Genomic DNA, 16,713 nt, shown 5'->3' on the forward strand with positions numbered 1-16,713 from the left:
GGATTTCTTAAATTGCTCCACTGGAGAGGATTAATGAGCTGGGTAAGGTTGCAAAGGGAATCCTTTGCTGTGCCATTTTCATCAAGGCAGCTGTGCAAAAATGAAAATTCCAGTTACCTGTTTGCAAAGTTGGGTCTTGCCAATGCCACACCACTTTCCTACCAGACTGCTTGAGGCCTTCAACTGGCCAGCTGCCAGTGGGCTGGGAAGACAATTGACTTATTCAAGTGTGCTGGGGATGTGTGTAGTACAGAAAAAAGAGTGAGCAGCACTGCTAGTTCAGATGTATTTGTCGTCAGAATAAGAACAAAATCAGGACACGTTCTTGCTGCAGAGGCTTGAATAGAGTCTTTCTCTTTACAGTGGCTGAAAGACAAATTCAGCCTAAAAGTAAGAGTACGATGAAGGAAACTCTAACAGTACAGAAAATTAACCATTGTTATAATTTATCAAGGTCAGCAATGCCCTTCATTGAACTTAGCTCAGTATTCAGGCATACATTCCAGTACAAGAAAGGCTTTTGAGCTTGAAATAACACATAGAAAGACAATCTTATAGTACCATAATGCACAAGGTTGGACTAGATGATTTTCTTCTTGTCCTTCAGGTCTCTGAGTTTTACGCAGTTCCTGTCTGCAAGAAAGAGAAACCTTTTTAGTACATGCTAAAGGTGTAACGTTTTTCAAATGAGCACATGTGCAAATGGGATGACTGTGATGGGATATGGGGAGACTGGTTATAGGGTGATAAAAAGCAGCTGGTGCTAGGATATAAATACATATTAAAAATACACCTTTCTCCATTATTAAAGATAAAAAAACCTCAATTTGCATAAAGAGGAAGCTAATGCTATGTGGTAATGACCAAATACTGAATGAAAGAGAGAAACACAATAGAAGAGAGGTCAACAGACCAGAAAGGGATTTAGGATAGTGAAAAGCAGTAGAAAGAAATGATTGTGTTTGCCAAAGATGCTGCTGTGATACCTGTGTGTGCAGAGCCCCATTCAATGAGAAGAACTGGATCACCATTCTTTGAAATGTCTTTTTTTTTTTTTTTTTTTTTTTTTTTTTTTTTTTTGGTGCTTGAGAGCATCACTTAAGATTCACATGGCTGGTACATCACACATACCTACTTGAATGCCTTTCTTCATGAGAAAAATTGTATCTTTCATCAAGGTAATGTATTTTTTTTAAACTGTCAGAATCATTCGAATGAAATGCATGAAGAAATCAATAGCAGAATTGTATTAAAGAAAAGCCACAGCTTTGCTCACAGTTAAAGGTTTCAAGTTCAATAATGTTGGACTTTAAAGAGAAGGAAAGAAATTTCCTTCATTTTTACTATAATGCACTTAATGCACCATACAGAGAAGAATAGAAATGCTGTCCAATAGATCCTTTGTGTTTTCCTCAACCTTTACTGTCAGCTTCCTTCCCCATTTCTTTTTAATTATCATTTATTTTCAAAAAAGACCCCTCCACTGTGAACAAATTTAATTCCTTCCAGTGGCACTGCACCAGATATCACTGCATCCTGTCACAAACCATATCTGTGATGTTTAAAGAACTATCTTTTATTTTGAAATATTGGTAGAAAATATATTTCTGGTTCTGTTCTTCCCGAGGTAAGAAAGAAAAAAGAAAGATAAAAGAGTGGGCTACTGCCACAATGAGTACATTTTTTTCAAACAAACCTGTTCTCAGTATGTTTATACAGAGTGAAGAAAAGAACCAGATAAGCAAGATGTAATTTCCTTCTGTCACAAATAAGACTATTTATTGAGGATTGTTTTCTTAGGTGAAGAAAACGATCTTTCTTTTCCTTTTATGTCAGAAATGCAGAACTGCCCTAAACCAGCTGCTTCTCTTGGAACTATTCTCAGCTACCTAGCTGTGATTCTTGGCTATACCATAGGGGTTGTTGTCCTCAATGTTTATTTCTTTGGTGCCTCTAAGTTGTCTTCCATTTAGGTGTACTTCAGGCAGTCATTTATCACAACCTCCCTTTGAACTGAGCTTGCTTTTTCCCCTTGTTGTCTTTGAATATTCCTCCCACCGACAGCTACTCTTTCTTTACATTCTTTTTACATTACTTTGCGTGGGCTTTTCTGCCAGCTACCTCTTACAAGAGAGTTTTACTTTCTGAGTTTAAATAGCATTTCTAATAAATAATATTTATTTTTCTAAAGTAAATACTTTTCTGGTGAGGGAGAAAGTATTTCAGTCATAGAGCAGACAATTGCCTGTATCCTTACAAATACTTAAAGTGGGGTTTAGTTTTGCATGGTTTAGGTTCTGACCATCTGTGTTAATAAATTGCATAGTGGCTCAACACTTCGCTGTCTCACTCTAACTGAAAAACTGGTTACCTTCCACCAGGAACAAACACTGATCTGGTTCCCAGCTGAAAATCAGAGTCTCTAGGAATACTTATGAAAACGTGAATGAGATTAAAGACCTGATGTCCAGGGAGACTACAGGCAATTGGACTGACTGACAGTAAAGCCTTACCTTCACTTGCTCCCACATCCATGGTCTTGCTTTGGGCTGTTCATGCCCCACACCAGGGAAGAGTTTCTGTTTGATATAATGGGCTCTGAGTCCATCAGCAGTTTTCCCACCTCCTGCTATAATGCAAACAGCAATGACAAGGTACCTCTTGGTTCTTTTTCCAAAGATCCCATCAAAATGCCCCTCCTTTTGGGAGAGGGGAAAAAACAAAGGTGATGGTGAATCCTTATTTACCTCCTCACATGCACAATAGTAATGCTGTTAGCCAGTTTGTACCAACTTCTCTCTTCATGGACTTAGACTGGATAGAGGCACGATCTCTGCCTGAGACCCAAATTGGTGAAAAAGCAAACAGCTGTGCTGGATAAAAGGCTGCTGGAAGGTTTGCCTATGGTAGAATTATGAAAATTGAGAGGATTTTACTTTTAATTTAGTAGTAAGTCTAATGCATTTCCTAGACAGCAGACAAAAAGAAAAAGGTGTGAATAATAATTCAATAAATTAATTACTCAGACTTACATTTATCTAGTTGAATTGGAGATAATATCAAAAAAGAAACTTAATTTGTAGTTTCAAGTTCTGCAGTGCCTATTCCTCCCCTTTCTCCTGTAAAAAGCCTCTGTGGTGTCCTATGTGTACTTTAGTATCCAAGTGCTGAAGTGCAGGCTGAGTTGGGATCTGGGAGAGCAGGTTGACAGTGCTTTGACCCACACTTGTAAGGCAATGATGAAACAGTGAGCCTGTCTCTAAAATGTCAGGGATTGCCTAGTACTAGCTGGTTCAAACAGTTTAAAATGGACTGTGTCACCTTCTTTTGCAAAGCAACAGTTTCTCAGTATTGGCCAAGTAGTGAATTTACTACTCATGTTCTAACAGGTCAGATCCTCTCTTTTATTTCAAGGTAAGGGCAGATTTTAATCCTAGCTTTGCACCCAGAGACACTTATTCCCGGTATTTCCTGTACCAGCACACTCCACTCTCACTGTAGTCACTTAAGTCAGTGGAGGCAAAGGAAACACGAGGGTCAGGATTTGCAGGAAGAGTCAAAGCAAGCCTTTACCTGCTGGGGAGGATGTGATGGGACAAAGTTTAAGGCTGCTGCTGGAGTTAGATCTGACAAGGAGCACACTAGTCTGGTGGAAGGTGTCCCTGAGCATGGCAGGGAGGTTGGAACTAGATGATCTTGAAGGTCCTTCCCAACACCATCAATTCTGTGATTCTATGAAACACTGAAAGGGTCTATGGCAAAGGCTTGTGGAAATACTAAAGATCAGGAAGCCACCTGGAGCAAAGTAGTGTCTCGTAGAATCCCTGTTGTTTGTATTTCTGTGTGCCCAAGGGCATCTTGATAATATGTTGTCCAAGGATGAAAGCATGGGAGGGATAACTCTGAATTACCACTCTTGTGGAAAGATTTAAGGATGCAGACCTGGTACAGACAAGTCCATTTGCTTTAAATAAACTTTTGTACTTAACTGGTGGCTTTGCATCTTCCCTTGTTTTTTTCCTGGGTAATGCTCTTATGAAATAGTGTGGACAAATCCTGTGACTATTTCCCCAGTTACTTTTGTCCTGACAGAATGCTTAAAGCACATTCATGACCATAGCATTCAAAGACATCTCCCAGCTCCACAGCATCAGCCTCTTGTGGGTGTTGAGGGATTGAAAACTATCATGCGTTTCCACCCCTGGTCTCTTACACAGGAACTGTCCACTGGTGTAGCAGCGTGCCAGCCATTCCTGCAGTGGGGGGTTTACCAAGGAGACAGCAGACTGTTTGCTGCTGGTTTGCATGGGGCCATGTGTGAAGGACTTTTTACACCTGCCCTGAGCATTACCTATTCCAAAGGAAGGTAGACAGTTCTAATGAGTGGGAAAAGAGACAGGGTGCACCTATGGTTTATCAGAAGGGTCCAAACCCACTGTCAGCTCAGCCTTTCGGGGAGCAGCAATTTATTAGAATACTGTCTATTTTTAAGACTTCCCTAGTCTGTCAGATCCTCTATGTTTAAAAAATGTGGGATATGAGACAATAGATATTTTGAGAAATCATCTGCTGTAAACAAAAATGTGCGTGTAGCTGCATATACTGGTTACACACAAAATATGAGAGTGCTGCAAAACCAGCTAGATTTTGTATGCAGATATATATGGAGACCACTTTTATAGTCTGCATGTGTGTGCACACATTTAAATATACAACAGTATGAGATCTCTTTTGGTGCTCAGTACTCTTCTGGTCTTCAGTAGTTTATTCACTCGGAAAACAGTGCTAAGAATAACTGATTTTGTGGTTAAAAATTGCATGCCTGGGCAGTGGTATTGTACCAGGTGCTCCTACTGCCTTCATGTGCCAACAAGCCTTGTGAGTAGGAACTGGAATTGCTCTATGTAGACAAATAGATTTTACTTGTAACAGTATACATCCCTTAAAAAACCCCTGTTTTTCAGAATGTAAGTGGTTGTAGCCATCCTGTCTTTACTCAGACATACCTACACAAGTATACTATGTTCTTGATGTTTTATAGGTGTTAAATTACTGTGGAATTAGGACTTCTTGAATTTGAAAACTGAGTAATTGTTCATGGTCTATGCCATTCTCTTTTTTCTTCCTGTTTTTGGGGTTTTTTTTTCCCTTTCCTTGGTTTGGATGCAAAATTTTTCAGTTTCCACATCAGTTTGCCAGAGTTTGGTTGTGTCTCAAGTGAATGCATAGCCATTGCCACCAACTCTTTAGAAAAGTTTAAACACAGTAAAAAAAATAGAATGAAATAATGAAAACACTTGAAGATGTGAGTGAGATGAAACTGTGTGGCAAGCTGCGTGCTGAAATTTTGAAACACTCCTTTGTACTCAGCTCCTGTGAGCTGACAGTGGTCTGTGTGTACACTGAATTTCGTAGCGAGCTACCCGCCTGTCAGAAATAGCTGTAAAAAACCCAAACTGCAGTATTTCCATAAAAAATCAGTTCTTTTTATGTACATGTTCTTTCTTTCTGACACTGAAGGCAGGGTTTTCAGGATTCTTTGCTTTTATAAACTCTCCGTATATTTTTCAGTGAGAGTACTCCATGATAAAATGTACAAGAAAAGGTTATTTTTTTAATCTTAATTGCAATTCACAAAGGACTTTTGCAGTCAGTCCATCCCAGTACAGAAACTCTGACTCACTGAAATGAGCATCAAGAGCCCAAACCCTTTTGGACCTAGAGATGAACCTCAGGAGTAGCATCTGCCTTTAGCCAGAGCTTAAGCCTTTCAGTTTTTCAGTGTGAGCTATGCCCATTCTGAAAGAGAACCAGAAAGGAAGTTCAGATTTTTCTGAAATTCCAGCTTTGGACTCCACCAAAGCCTAAAGATAACCTTTTATTTCCCCCTGAAATCTATATGAGTTTAAGAGGAATGCCTGAAATGTGAATCTCTGCTCAGGACAGGTAATGCTAAAAAATGCATAATGAAGTAAAAGGTATAAATGCAGCATGAGCCGAGGCTTGTTGGTTTGCTTGTAAAACTAATACAGTTTTGGGTTTTTTTTCAAAGTTTTGTGTTAGACAAAGAGCCCCAAATGGGCCCTGTGGTAGCAACTACAGTTTATTTTCCACTTGAGCTTTTCAAAAGTTGATGTTAAACCATTGAAAGATGAAAATGAATTAATGGCATTTTTACGGTAGCTGTGAAAAGAGAGAGAAATAGAGAAATTGTCTCAGAATTAGTAGCCTTAAATTTACTGCATTTGAGTCATTCCAATCTGCTTTATGTGAATTTTTGTGGAGACTTCTTAATTTAGTGACTGAACCAATTCAAATTGTAGTAGTACAGAGGCTGCTCTCATAATGTGGCATCCGGGTGTCTCTGGCAAAGTCCATGCACTAGCAGTTCAATTCTGCTCTTCTATCATACATATCCTACAAAACATTTCAAAAAATAAATAATTTAAAAATCTTTCTATCCAATAGAGCAAAACCAATTTATACCCTTTATGGTCTGACAGCTTAATTTTTATTTCTTGAAGAAAGAAAAATCATTCAATTCCTAAACCCAATTTGGAGTTATACAATTTGTTAAAAGCCTCAGAAATTAGCAAGTAGCTTTTAGAAATGTTTAACTTAAAAACAGCCAGGAAGGTTTGATTTTTTTTTTTTTTTACATTTGTTTAAAAAAATTATATTCCCTCAAAATGAGACCTTTGTGCCAAGTTTTATGCTGGAACACAGCTTTACAGCTGAGCTAAAACCCCCTATAATAGGAGAAAAGTGACAGACCCTTAACTATAGTAGCATGAACAGCACTGCTATAATTCCTGGGTGAACTTTGTCCCTGGATGTGTGTTTTTGGAGTGTGCCGGGGTGACATTCAGCCTCTACATTCATTTTTATGATAATTCAGAGTAAATTGTGGTGCAATAAACTCTTCAAGCCTGTCTTTCTTGTGAAAGCCATGAATCAATCAGCTGCAGGCTTTTTTGGGTCTTTTCAATGTATAGTGATCATTTAGATTTGACATGCATTGTGAGACCTTGGCTTAGCTCCTCTCTATGGTCTGTCATTAATTCCAGCCTTTACTGTTCTGAAGTACAGTGAAGGATGACTGAGAAATCATTGCCCCTCTTCAGCTCTGTTATTGCACAAAATAGCAGCGCAATAATTTTTTGTCAATGTTTTACTCTAAAAGCTTTCTACATCAGTTTTGAAAAGGAAGCAATAAAGCCCATTCAATGGTATGAATAAAAATCCTTTGAGGTTTAGGCGCAGGGCTGCTTTTCTTCAGCTGGTAATCAAATTGGAGCTAAAATGAAATTGAGTTTTCTTATGAAAATAGCCTTTGTTGCTGGGAAGGCTGGTAATTCATAAACAATAACCTGCTCTTTTGTGTGGATAATAATATATTCATGTTCTTTCAATAGGGTAAAAGCCAGACCTAGTGCATTATGGTACAGTAAAAATAGCAGAAGGAGCTTGCTGGAATAATCTTGAAGAAGAGATGTAGCATTCGGTGACTTAAGCTTTCAGCTCCCATCTGAAATTGTACTTTGCTTTTATTTGCGAGCAGGGTTTTAGTTGTTGATTTGTTGCCGCTATACAATATTTGGTTAATTGTGGAAGATCTCAAGCTGTGCTCATCACTGCTCCTGCGAAAGCTGCTGCCAGCTGCTAGAAACAGAGCCTGCTGCTACAGGATGTACACTATTCACAGGAGCAGCCTCTCAGCGCTGATTATCACTGAAGAGTTGCCTGCTCTCCATCACTGTGCGCCCTGCACGCAGCCGGACCGCGGAGCGCGGGGAGGCAGCCTGCCTGCCCTCTCCTCAGGGTAAGGAAAGGCGTGAGCCGGGAGAACTTGGCTGGGAATTTTCCAAGCGCTGGTGGGGAAACAGGCTCCCAGCCCCTGGGAGGATGGCGTGGGCTCAGCCACTTTGGAGCCGAGCGGGGGCTGGAGGAGGACGTGAGGGGCAAAGAGTGAGGGTTTCCAAGTGCTCTGTGAGGTGCTCTTGGAAATGTTGCTTTGGGGTTTTGGTGTTTTTTTCTACTTAGACTTTGGAGGTTTGATTTGGCACTGGTTCTTGTTGAATTGGTGAACCTCGTTGTTAAGTCTGTGTTTTGTGACTCGATGCTAAAGGTCTTGGTATGGCTGGAGGTTTCTCCCCAGATAGGCTGTGTGAGCAAAGGCAAGAGACTGGCAGAAAACTCTGGGAGCATGTCCTGTCTGTAGTGACTCTTTTTCTTTGCCTCAGCTTGTGGGGAGTGGAGGGTAAACTTCAGTCTGAGCACCTGAAATTACCTTCTTCCCGCTCCTCTCCATCAGTTTATGCTTTTAAATTGTTGATAGCTTTGATAGTGTTGAGCTCTGAGTGGTGACAAATTTGCATGCAGACACAGACATGCAAAAATGCTGATTTGGAGTCTGTTTACGTGTAAGATGCAGACTTGATCAGCCTCACCAACGCTGAGGTGAGAGATTGCTTAAAGATTTAGCTGAATTTTGACTAGTCTTCCTGCTTGGATTACAGATTTAATACTAAAGCCACTCATCAGAGTGCCCAGGGAGATGCAGGGTGAGACACGCTAGCTGGTCAGAACTGTGCCATTACTTGTGGATTTCGGTGGCAGGGAGGACTGGAGGGCTGAGCGTGTCTTGGTGGCAAGTTGGAAGCAGCTTTGGAAAGGGCTCCCTTACAGTGGAAGGGATTGTAACCCACACTCTGCAAGCCAGACTCTTTTTAACTGAAATAAGGAATGGATTAATACCAGGTGTATTGCTCTCCTTATAACTTACCCAAGGGTTTTAGAAAGTTTAACAACACCCCCCCCCCCCACATCCCACCAGACCAGAACGTATCCAAGGCAGATAAAAGTAAATGAGAATGTAATGTGCAAAGTCTTACAATGGAGATTATTTTCAAAGTAACATTGACATTAGAGCTGTACCGTATGCAAGGCTGTCTTGAAGTAGTTGCAGAGGTTTTTATTCATTTTTAACAGTGAAATTACATGCTTAACAAAAGGAACTTTTAAAGGCACAGTGGTAACTGACAGTCAAAGCAATATATGTCATTATCCAATTAGTACACACAAATGTGTTTTTATTATTCACTTAACATACCTCTGTGTTTGGCTCCCAGAAATACAGTGTTTTATTTCTCAAAGTGTTTTAAGACTGGTATATGTTTTACTGCTACAGTTGGAATAATATTTGTGCACATTACAAGTATTTATATTGTTGTTTCTCATTGAGTTAACTCTGTCTAGAGAAAAACCTTTAAAATCAGAAATCGTGGGTAAATGCTGGTTAGACAAAATGCAGCATGCACTCAATTCCAGTTTTCTTCACAATGGGAAAATTTGCTTTATATTACATTTAAAGTTGAATTGGGAGAAATAATATTGTTTGTGTTTAAAAGAATGATAATATAACTAAATTTTCAAGTACATTTGAATGGAATGTATGTTAGCATATAAAAGAGCATCTGTTGGTACTTACTAATATGAGAACAGAGATTCTATTCAACAGAACCAATCTTTTTGTTTTAGTGAAAACTATCTAGCAATGTGGTTTTGCATTTGTTTCATTGGGAAACTGACATGTGGTGGTGATATTAGCTTTCTAATTACAAGTTCTGGTACGTTGCATTATCAATTTTCTTTAGGAGGAGACATTTCAGTTGTAGTTGGACAGGGCTGTTGTCCTAGCACCAAATACATACAATAGGTATAACAAGTTTGCCAAGGAATCCACTCTGTCTACAGCTTTAGAAAGAATTTTCCTTCTCTCACCATATTTGAATATGATTTAGTGAATGTGTTTGAAGTGAAGTATGCTTTCTAATGTTTCTGATGTTGGAAATGCAGGTTTTTTCTGGGTTTCACACAAAAAGGATGCTTCATTTAGGTATGAGGTGCTCTAATGAAGCTCTGGTATGTGCACAGATGTCCATGAAAACAATCAACGTCTTTAAATTTCGCTAGCATTAGGCATTTCCCACACTGGTGGCACCAGAGTGGGACAGCTGTACACTAAAGAAAGTATGAGCTTCCCATGAGAGAACTGCTAATACATCTCATGCCCAAGCATTTCTCTGTTATTTAGCCGTGTTATGAATTAGGAATAATTATCTAACAGTGAAACATTGTAAGACCTCCAAACTAATTTAATGATGCCTATTTTAGACTATAATATAAATAAATATGATGTTTATCAGGATTAACTTTATGTATGGCTGTAACTCACAAAAGCAGATATTTTCAATTGCAATTAGCATTTCTACGTTTATAAAGGAACACATTTGCAGTCTAGGCAGCCATAAGTTACAGGATACTTATAACACACAAAGTTGTCCCCTTTTGACATAGTTGGTTGGATGATGCTCTGTATATTTGTCTTGAAATTTTAAGTTTCTGCTGGTGCTGGAACCTGAATTCTTTACTGAGTATGTTTTTCCCTAGAGATACAAAGCAAATGATAGTAATTATTTTGCAATAAAAAGCAAATTCCAGCCACTGCAGACAATAGTGTAATTGAAAGCCATCAAACCCTGTAGTAAAATAAAAAATAATATATTCAGATTTGGTATATCATACCTAATGAATGCACCCTAACATTAAAAAAAAAAAAATTCCTGACCTTTTACACAAGAAGGTAAATGAAGTTAATTAAGTATAAACATATTTTTGCATATTTACTGTCTCTGTACTAAATGTATTTAAATTTTCCAGTCTTGTTTTTCAAGTAGTTTGTGGTCACCTTGGCTGGATTTGCATGCAGTTGTTTTTTATAAAAGAGTCTTCAGTAAAGGCATTTCTGGATAATTTATTCATATTAGAAATCTGGTGCTAGACTAGCTCTGGCACCAGGCTTATCTGATAGGCTTTAAATATGTAAAAATAATATGTAAGATGAAAAATACGTTAAAGGATTTTCATCAATAATGATGATAATGGAGGTCACAAAGTATGACCTATATTTTGTGGATGAATGTCTCTAGAGTGCTATTTCATAGACATTCCTGCTTTTGCTCTTCTGATCATTATGTTTGCTTAAACTTTGTAGATTTTAGTAAAATGCTGTACTTCCTTATGTAAATTGCCGAGATAAAAGTTGAGAGCAGCCTGAAGTTTTGATACTTTCATGTCTGTCTACTTTCAATCCTTGAAAACTGAGAGCTTGTTTATGGGTGTCTTTTTATTTTCAAGTTAGGTGTAAGGTTAGCAGACTTCAATGTTTATTGTGTTCTCAGCTTTCAATGCACTCTGCCTTATCTGTGTACTTGAATCCACGTGGTGCATACCAATGAAAAGCTTTGAGTATTTTTATTAAGACATCCAGCAAGAGCTCTGTAAACAAGGCTTTGCCTTCTAGTGCTCAGGCTTTGCATTGTAACCTGTTGTAAACACACTCTTACTTCCTCATTATGAAATGTGGCCAGGAAAAAAAAAAGAGCAGATCTCTAATGTGTGTGGTGCCTTCTTAATGTAGCTATTTGAATACCAATGGTCTGCTTTGAAATAGGAATTTTCTGCTTTATGAGGAGGGCTGGTTCCTCAACTTTTCTTAGTGTGATGGCCTGAGGGTAATGTTATTTTACAGTGTAATTCAGCTCATTTTATCCAAACTGTTCTTAAAGATGGTTGGAGCAGAATCTTTCTGCTTTAAGGCCCTGAAACACAGTACAAATAAGTCAAAACATGTAAAATTTTTGCTGGTAGTTGGGCTACCTAATGGGCTTCAGCAGTTGCAAGAAAGGAGGTATTCCACTTTAATAGCTTTTAGTGGTTCAAAATGGGCTGCAAATAAGCAGAGGAAAATCAACTAAACAGTGAGCTGAAGCAAAATTCCTCCAATTTGCTGTTACAAATGGGAAACCAGGATCCTAACCCTTCCGTGTCTAGTACTTTGCTGTTTCTCTGGTGATTTCAGAGAGCAGGTAAAAAATGGAGGCTGGCATGGCAGCTGGGTTACAGTTCAAAGGCCTGGGCATCCTCCAGGTTAGATTATGAAGTTGGAGGAGGAGGAAATGGTGGCTGGGCACAAGTTTCAGGGATCACAGGCTACCCCACAATAATAGTGGTATAAATGTACAAAAAGCACCTGCTGCAACTGTAGGGAGTTTTAAGTCACTCTGCACAGCTGTGAAGAATCAGATGTTTAAGGAAGTAAATTCTTGATGAAATGATCTCTCAGAATATTTCTAGCACCATCTCTGATGCCACCAGCCAAAGAGAATGCATGCAGCACAATCAGACCAACGCATATTGGGTATATTGAGTACATACATAGAGGAGGAAATATAAACTGGTAGTGCTTAGGAATCTGGAGAGACTGCCACAAAGCATGAAACAGTCTTTTTTTTTTTTTTTTTCTAATTATGATGTGATGGCCTATGTGATGACAATATTTTTTTCTTTATCCATACATGGATATCTTTTTTTTTTTTTTTTTCCCACTGGTTTTCTCACCTCTCTAGAAACAATTAAATCTCTTAATTTTAGCTTATCATTGCTCAAAGCACTGGTCCTAATTTCCCCAGAGCATTCCATCATTTAAATATCTGTAACTAATTTGAAATCAGATGTAAAAGTGATGGGAAACACTGGGAAATCAGGTGTGGACTCAGACTAAAATGCTAGCTTTGCAAAAGTTTTTCAGGTCTCTTCTTTTGTCAAATGTAAAAGCATTGAACAGCCTTTCTCTTTTGCTCTTTAAGCCATCCATGTTTGCTAGTGTTAAGGTCACCTACAAAAAATTATGTTCCCACTGCCACACTGAAGCCAAAGAGACACCAGCCATTATTTCAGAATAATGGGAGCAAGAAGGAATTGGTGTTTCCACTATACAGTACCATAGGAAAAAAATTAAGGGTACTGATTATGGTACTAATTTTCATGGTCTAGGCTTGTAGCACATTTGAAGCATTAAAGAGCCATTAAACAGCCATGCTCAGAGAATTTATACAGCCTTTTCCCAAACAGTGCTTACACTGAAGAAAGAGCACAGTTTATACTTCTACCAATCAGCAAAGACACAAAACTTAGAGAGTGTTACAAAAATGTCATTACAGTCTCCCTGGGAAATGGAACATCCAGCTGCAAAGCATTTATAAAGTACATCAAATACTTCATATCTCATAGCAGCTAGCAAAATGTGTCTTGATTTATCTGTTTGAGAGCTCATCTCCAGTGTCTCTTTGGAGCTGGTCTTAATCTTTCATCAAGGTCTTTCATGAAGTTTTTAACCATATTGGAATTGTGAAAATGTTGCGTTTAAACCATATTGGAAATGTGGCATAATGTTGCTTTAACTGACAATTTTTTACAAAATCAATGTAAACATGCCCATAAATGTTAAAGGGTAAAATGACATTGGACTCTTCAGTTGTTTTATTAGGCTGAGCTACAAATATATAAGATGAATAATGGACTACTGATTAACACTTGACTTCATAAGCTGACATAACTGTACTGAAATCATTAAAATAATTTGTCAGTTCATAAGAAGATTTACTGTAATGAGTTTTTTAAAGTGAATTGAATAGTTTTAATAGGTTTCCAAATCAGAACAGCATTTTAAATGAGACTACTGCCTGTTAATTTAATAAAGCATTTCAGCACTTAAAATCAGATAATACTCTGGTTAGGCTAACAGAATAAGAATGTGGGAGTTTAGTTACTCAAGTTTGAGATGTGCATCAGAGACTTTGACATTGATGTCCAGCATCCTCATCAGTCTTGTGGCTGGAGTATAAAAGTACAGTGTTTAATGGATATAGTAAAAGATCCAGTTGATATAGATCTCTGATCTAGTGGGAACTTTCCCATTTCAGGTTCAATTCTGGGTGACCAATTTTTGTCTTCTATTGATAGTGAAAGCACATTTTGCTGAAGATTCTTCTTCAACGTCTCAACACTAATCTAATCCAGAACAAACCATAATTTTTTTTGTGGTAGATAAACATTCAGTTTTGGATGTTTCTGAATTTTTATCCTCTGAAAAACCATTTGGGACTCAACTTTTTGATGTCAACCAACTTCAGAATAACACCAGTACCTCATCTTAAAGAAATTCTGTCCAGTTAGGTATTCGTACCTCGCATTGTGTGAGTAGGGGAAAGAGTGCATTGATCCTCTTTCAGTATTCCTCTAAACATTGCACAAAAGCTTAGAAAAATGAACATTTAGTTATTTATACAGATAAGAACAAAGTTTTTCATGTAATAAGGGAGCTCATTTTTTGGAACACCGAATTTCTGTTGTCCCTAGAGATCAAGCTTTTGTGTGTGTAAATGCTGCTTTGGATGACAGCACAGCAAAAGGACAAAGTCCTGTTCAAGGAAGCAAAGAGTCTTTAAGCTGCAAGAGTCCATGTTTTCAAAATAATGGCCTGTCTGAAAGTAGGGGTGTAGCTGTGTGCAGAAGACCTGAATCAAAGGACACACATGGTGATGACAGGCTCCTGAACGTCCCATCCAAAAGCCACTGTAGGACCTGGCGAAGCTATACACTCTGTGAACTTCTGTAAACTTCCTGTCACGTTTTTGGGGACATGTCTTTTCTTGGGCATTACACACATTCTGTGGATGTACTGTATGTTTTTAAAGGCTGTCTCTACCTGATCTGATGTGCTCAAGCGAAGTACTCTCTGTTATGTTATTCATCATATGATCAAGACATGGTGGGTAGTGCAAGCTTGAGCAGGAAGTCAGTAACATCACTGCACAGCTTGTGGCATGGATCCAGCACTGAAAGGGAGAAGGAATTTTCAAAATACCACTGAATAGAACATGACAGACTACTATTTGAGCTTTAAAACACAGGAAGGGGATGTGTCAACTCTATGATTGAATAATTGTATTCATTTTCCAGGTAGCTGGGAGAGGGTGGCTGTTGCTGTGCAAAACTAACACAGTATAAAATCCTCTGAAGACAACATTAGACTTGTTTGAAAAGGTGGACCCAACTGTATCTTTTGTGTTATAAAATGTGTGAATTTAAAGCCTATGTGTTCTTTTCCTTCTTCAACTTAAGAAAGTCCCAAGTGACTATTTTCCTGGGTGATGTTGACAAATAGAAGTGCTTTGAGACTAGCTGTTCCTAAGGGATAGCCCATGGCACAATCATAGGTGGCAATAACTTACAGCTGCTCTCATTCCAGACTGGATATGACACAGGAACCTAAAGATAGAAAAATATTTGTTCAGTTACTAAGCTGTAGCATCAGTGACATGCTGTAGTGATTCTGTATCTGACCACTGCATTTCTTTTCTGAATGTCTAGGGGACATAATGATTCCCATGATTTTCATTCTGCAAGAGAGTGAAATATCTACTAGCTTTATACAATAATGCTTCTCTCAGTAGATGGTGGGCTAATGTCTTATGGTCCATTGAAGCTAATTGTCAAAAGCAGCAGTGAGGGCTTGCCAGTTCTTTTTGGTAGCTTGGCTTGTGGATGCTGATCTTGCGCAATGGTGGCATTGCATCATCTGGGTACAGGACACTGGCAGGCTGCACAGAAATTAGCACTCCCTGGGAGGCTGATGCAGACATAGCCTTGTAGAACACTACAGTGGGCTCCCCTCTTCACTGGCACCCTCCTCACTCACGGCTTTCCTTATTTTAGTTTGTGCTGGATTCTTAAATGAAGAGAAGTAAATGCTGTCAGGGCTTACTTCATTTTAATATTGAGGAAGAAGAGGGAAAAGCAATGAGTGTCTCTGTTTTCTGCCTGACTTCTGCTGTGAGGAAAGGGAAAGCCAGCAAGTGTACAGGACTTGGTTGAAAAGGAAACAATCACCTCTCTTAATCAGGACAATCTTCTTTTTCCTTGCTCTGTCTTCTGGTGCCAGCTTTGTTACCTGCTGGCAAGGAAGTGTTGGGATCCTTTAAGCTCCGCAGAGATTATCTTTCTTTTGATCTTCTACTGTCTCTGTTTTTAGCAAAGGAAGAGACAAATGTCTGCATTGTTTTAATTTCCTTTAAATCCTGCTAGATCTTTCTATGCCCTTAAGCTTTTGACAATCGAGTGGCAGTCTGAATTCATGCTGTCATCTCTAACCTGCTCGGAAGATGCTGTGATTTGGGGCTCTGCAGTCACATTGGCAGAGCATCTCAAGCTTCTTTGATATGTTTGTGGGCATGAGTTTCTGGAGTGCCTTCAGCTGTTCATTGATAGCAAGAAGAGAGCTTTTCCATGCTACTGACTCATAGTCTGATGTAGGATGGAGCTCTGCAAAAGCTGGCTCCTGACTTGTGCAGGGCTGTCAGTCTGTGAGGTACCAGGTGCAGGATGTTTTGCTTGCTGACCTGATAGAAAGGCCCTTGTTTCGTTGCAGTTACAGATGAAGTGTGCCTGCTTTGGGTTCATATTAAGACACTATTAGGGCTGAAGTTCAATTGAGTACTTTAAGTAAGCTCTAAGTGTGTTTCAGCAGAGGCATCTGCTAGATATGCTGGCACACAGAAGTGAATTCAGAAAAGGATCATGATCTTTAAATAATTTTTCAGTGAAAAAAGCAGCTGAAAGGGTTATCTATAGAAAGTTTGCAATGTGATGTCATATTATTAACACCAGAAATTGACCAGTTAGGGAAAATCTCTAAGTCACTAGTCTTCAAAACTTTCTTTAACCAAGTTTTTCAAAAAACATGTGTCTGAGCATCAGAAACATCTTTGGATTTCTGTCAAGCTGCCCAGCAGGCACATCACATGGCCC

At 38.8% G+C, this 16,713-nt stretch overlaps 1 long non-coding RNA gene across 2 annotated transcripts in view; it reads left to right on the plus strand.

The window, feature by feature from the left end:
- The first annotated feature begins 257 nt into the window (after window positions 1-257).
- Window positions 258-16,713, plus strand: part of LOC137468434 (uncharacterized) — a 386,683-nt gene continuing 370,227 nt past the window's right edge. The window contains exons 1-3 of one of the 2 annotated variants that reach the window (XR_010995938.1): window positions 258-670; window positions 1,091-1,178; window positions 7,562-7,822. This is a non-coding gene — a long non-coding RNA (uncharacterized lncRNA). Of the gene's footprint in view, window positions 671-1,090; window positions 1,179-6,072; window positions 7,823-16,713 lie in introns of those variants that run through there. The other variant, XR_010995936.1, reaches the window with a different exon arrangement.

Source organism: Anomalospiza imberbis, chromosome 2 (genome assembly GCF_031753505.1).
Source record: "Anomalospiza imberbis isolate Cuckoo-Finch-1a 21T00152 chromosome 2, ASM3175350v1, whole genome shotgun sequence".
In the NCBI taxonomy this organism is placed as follows: Eukaryota; Metazoa; Chordata; class Aves; order Passeriformes; family Viduidae; genus Anomalospiza; species Anomalospiza imberbis.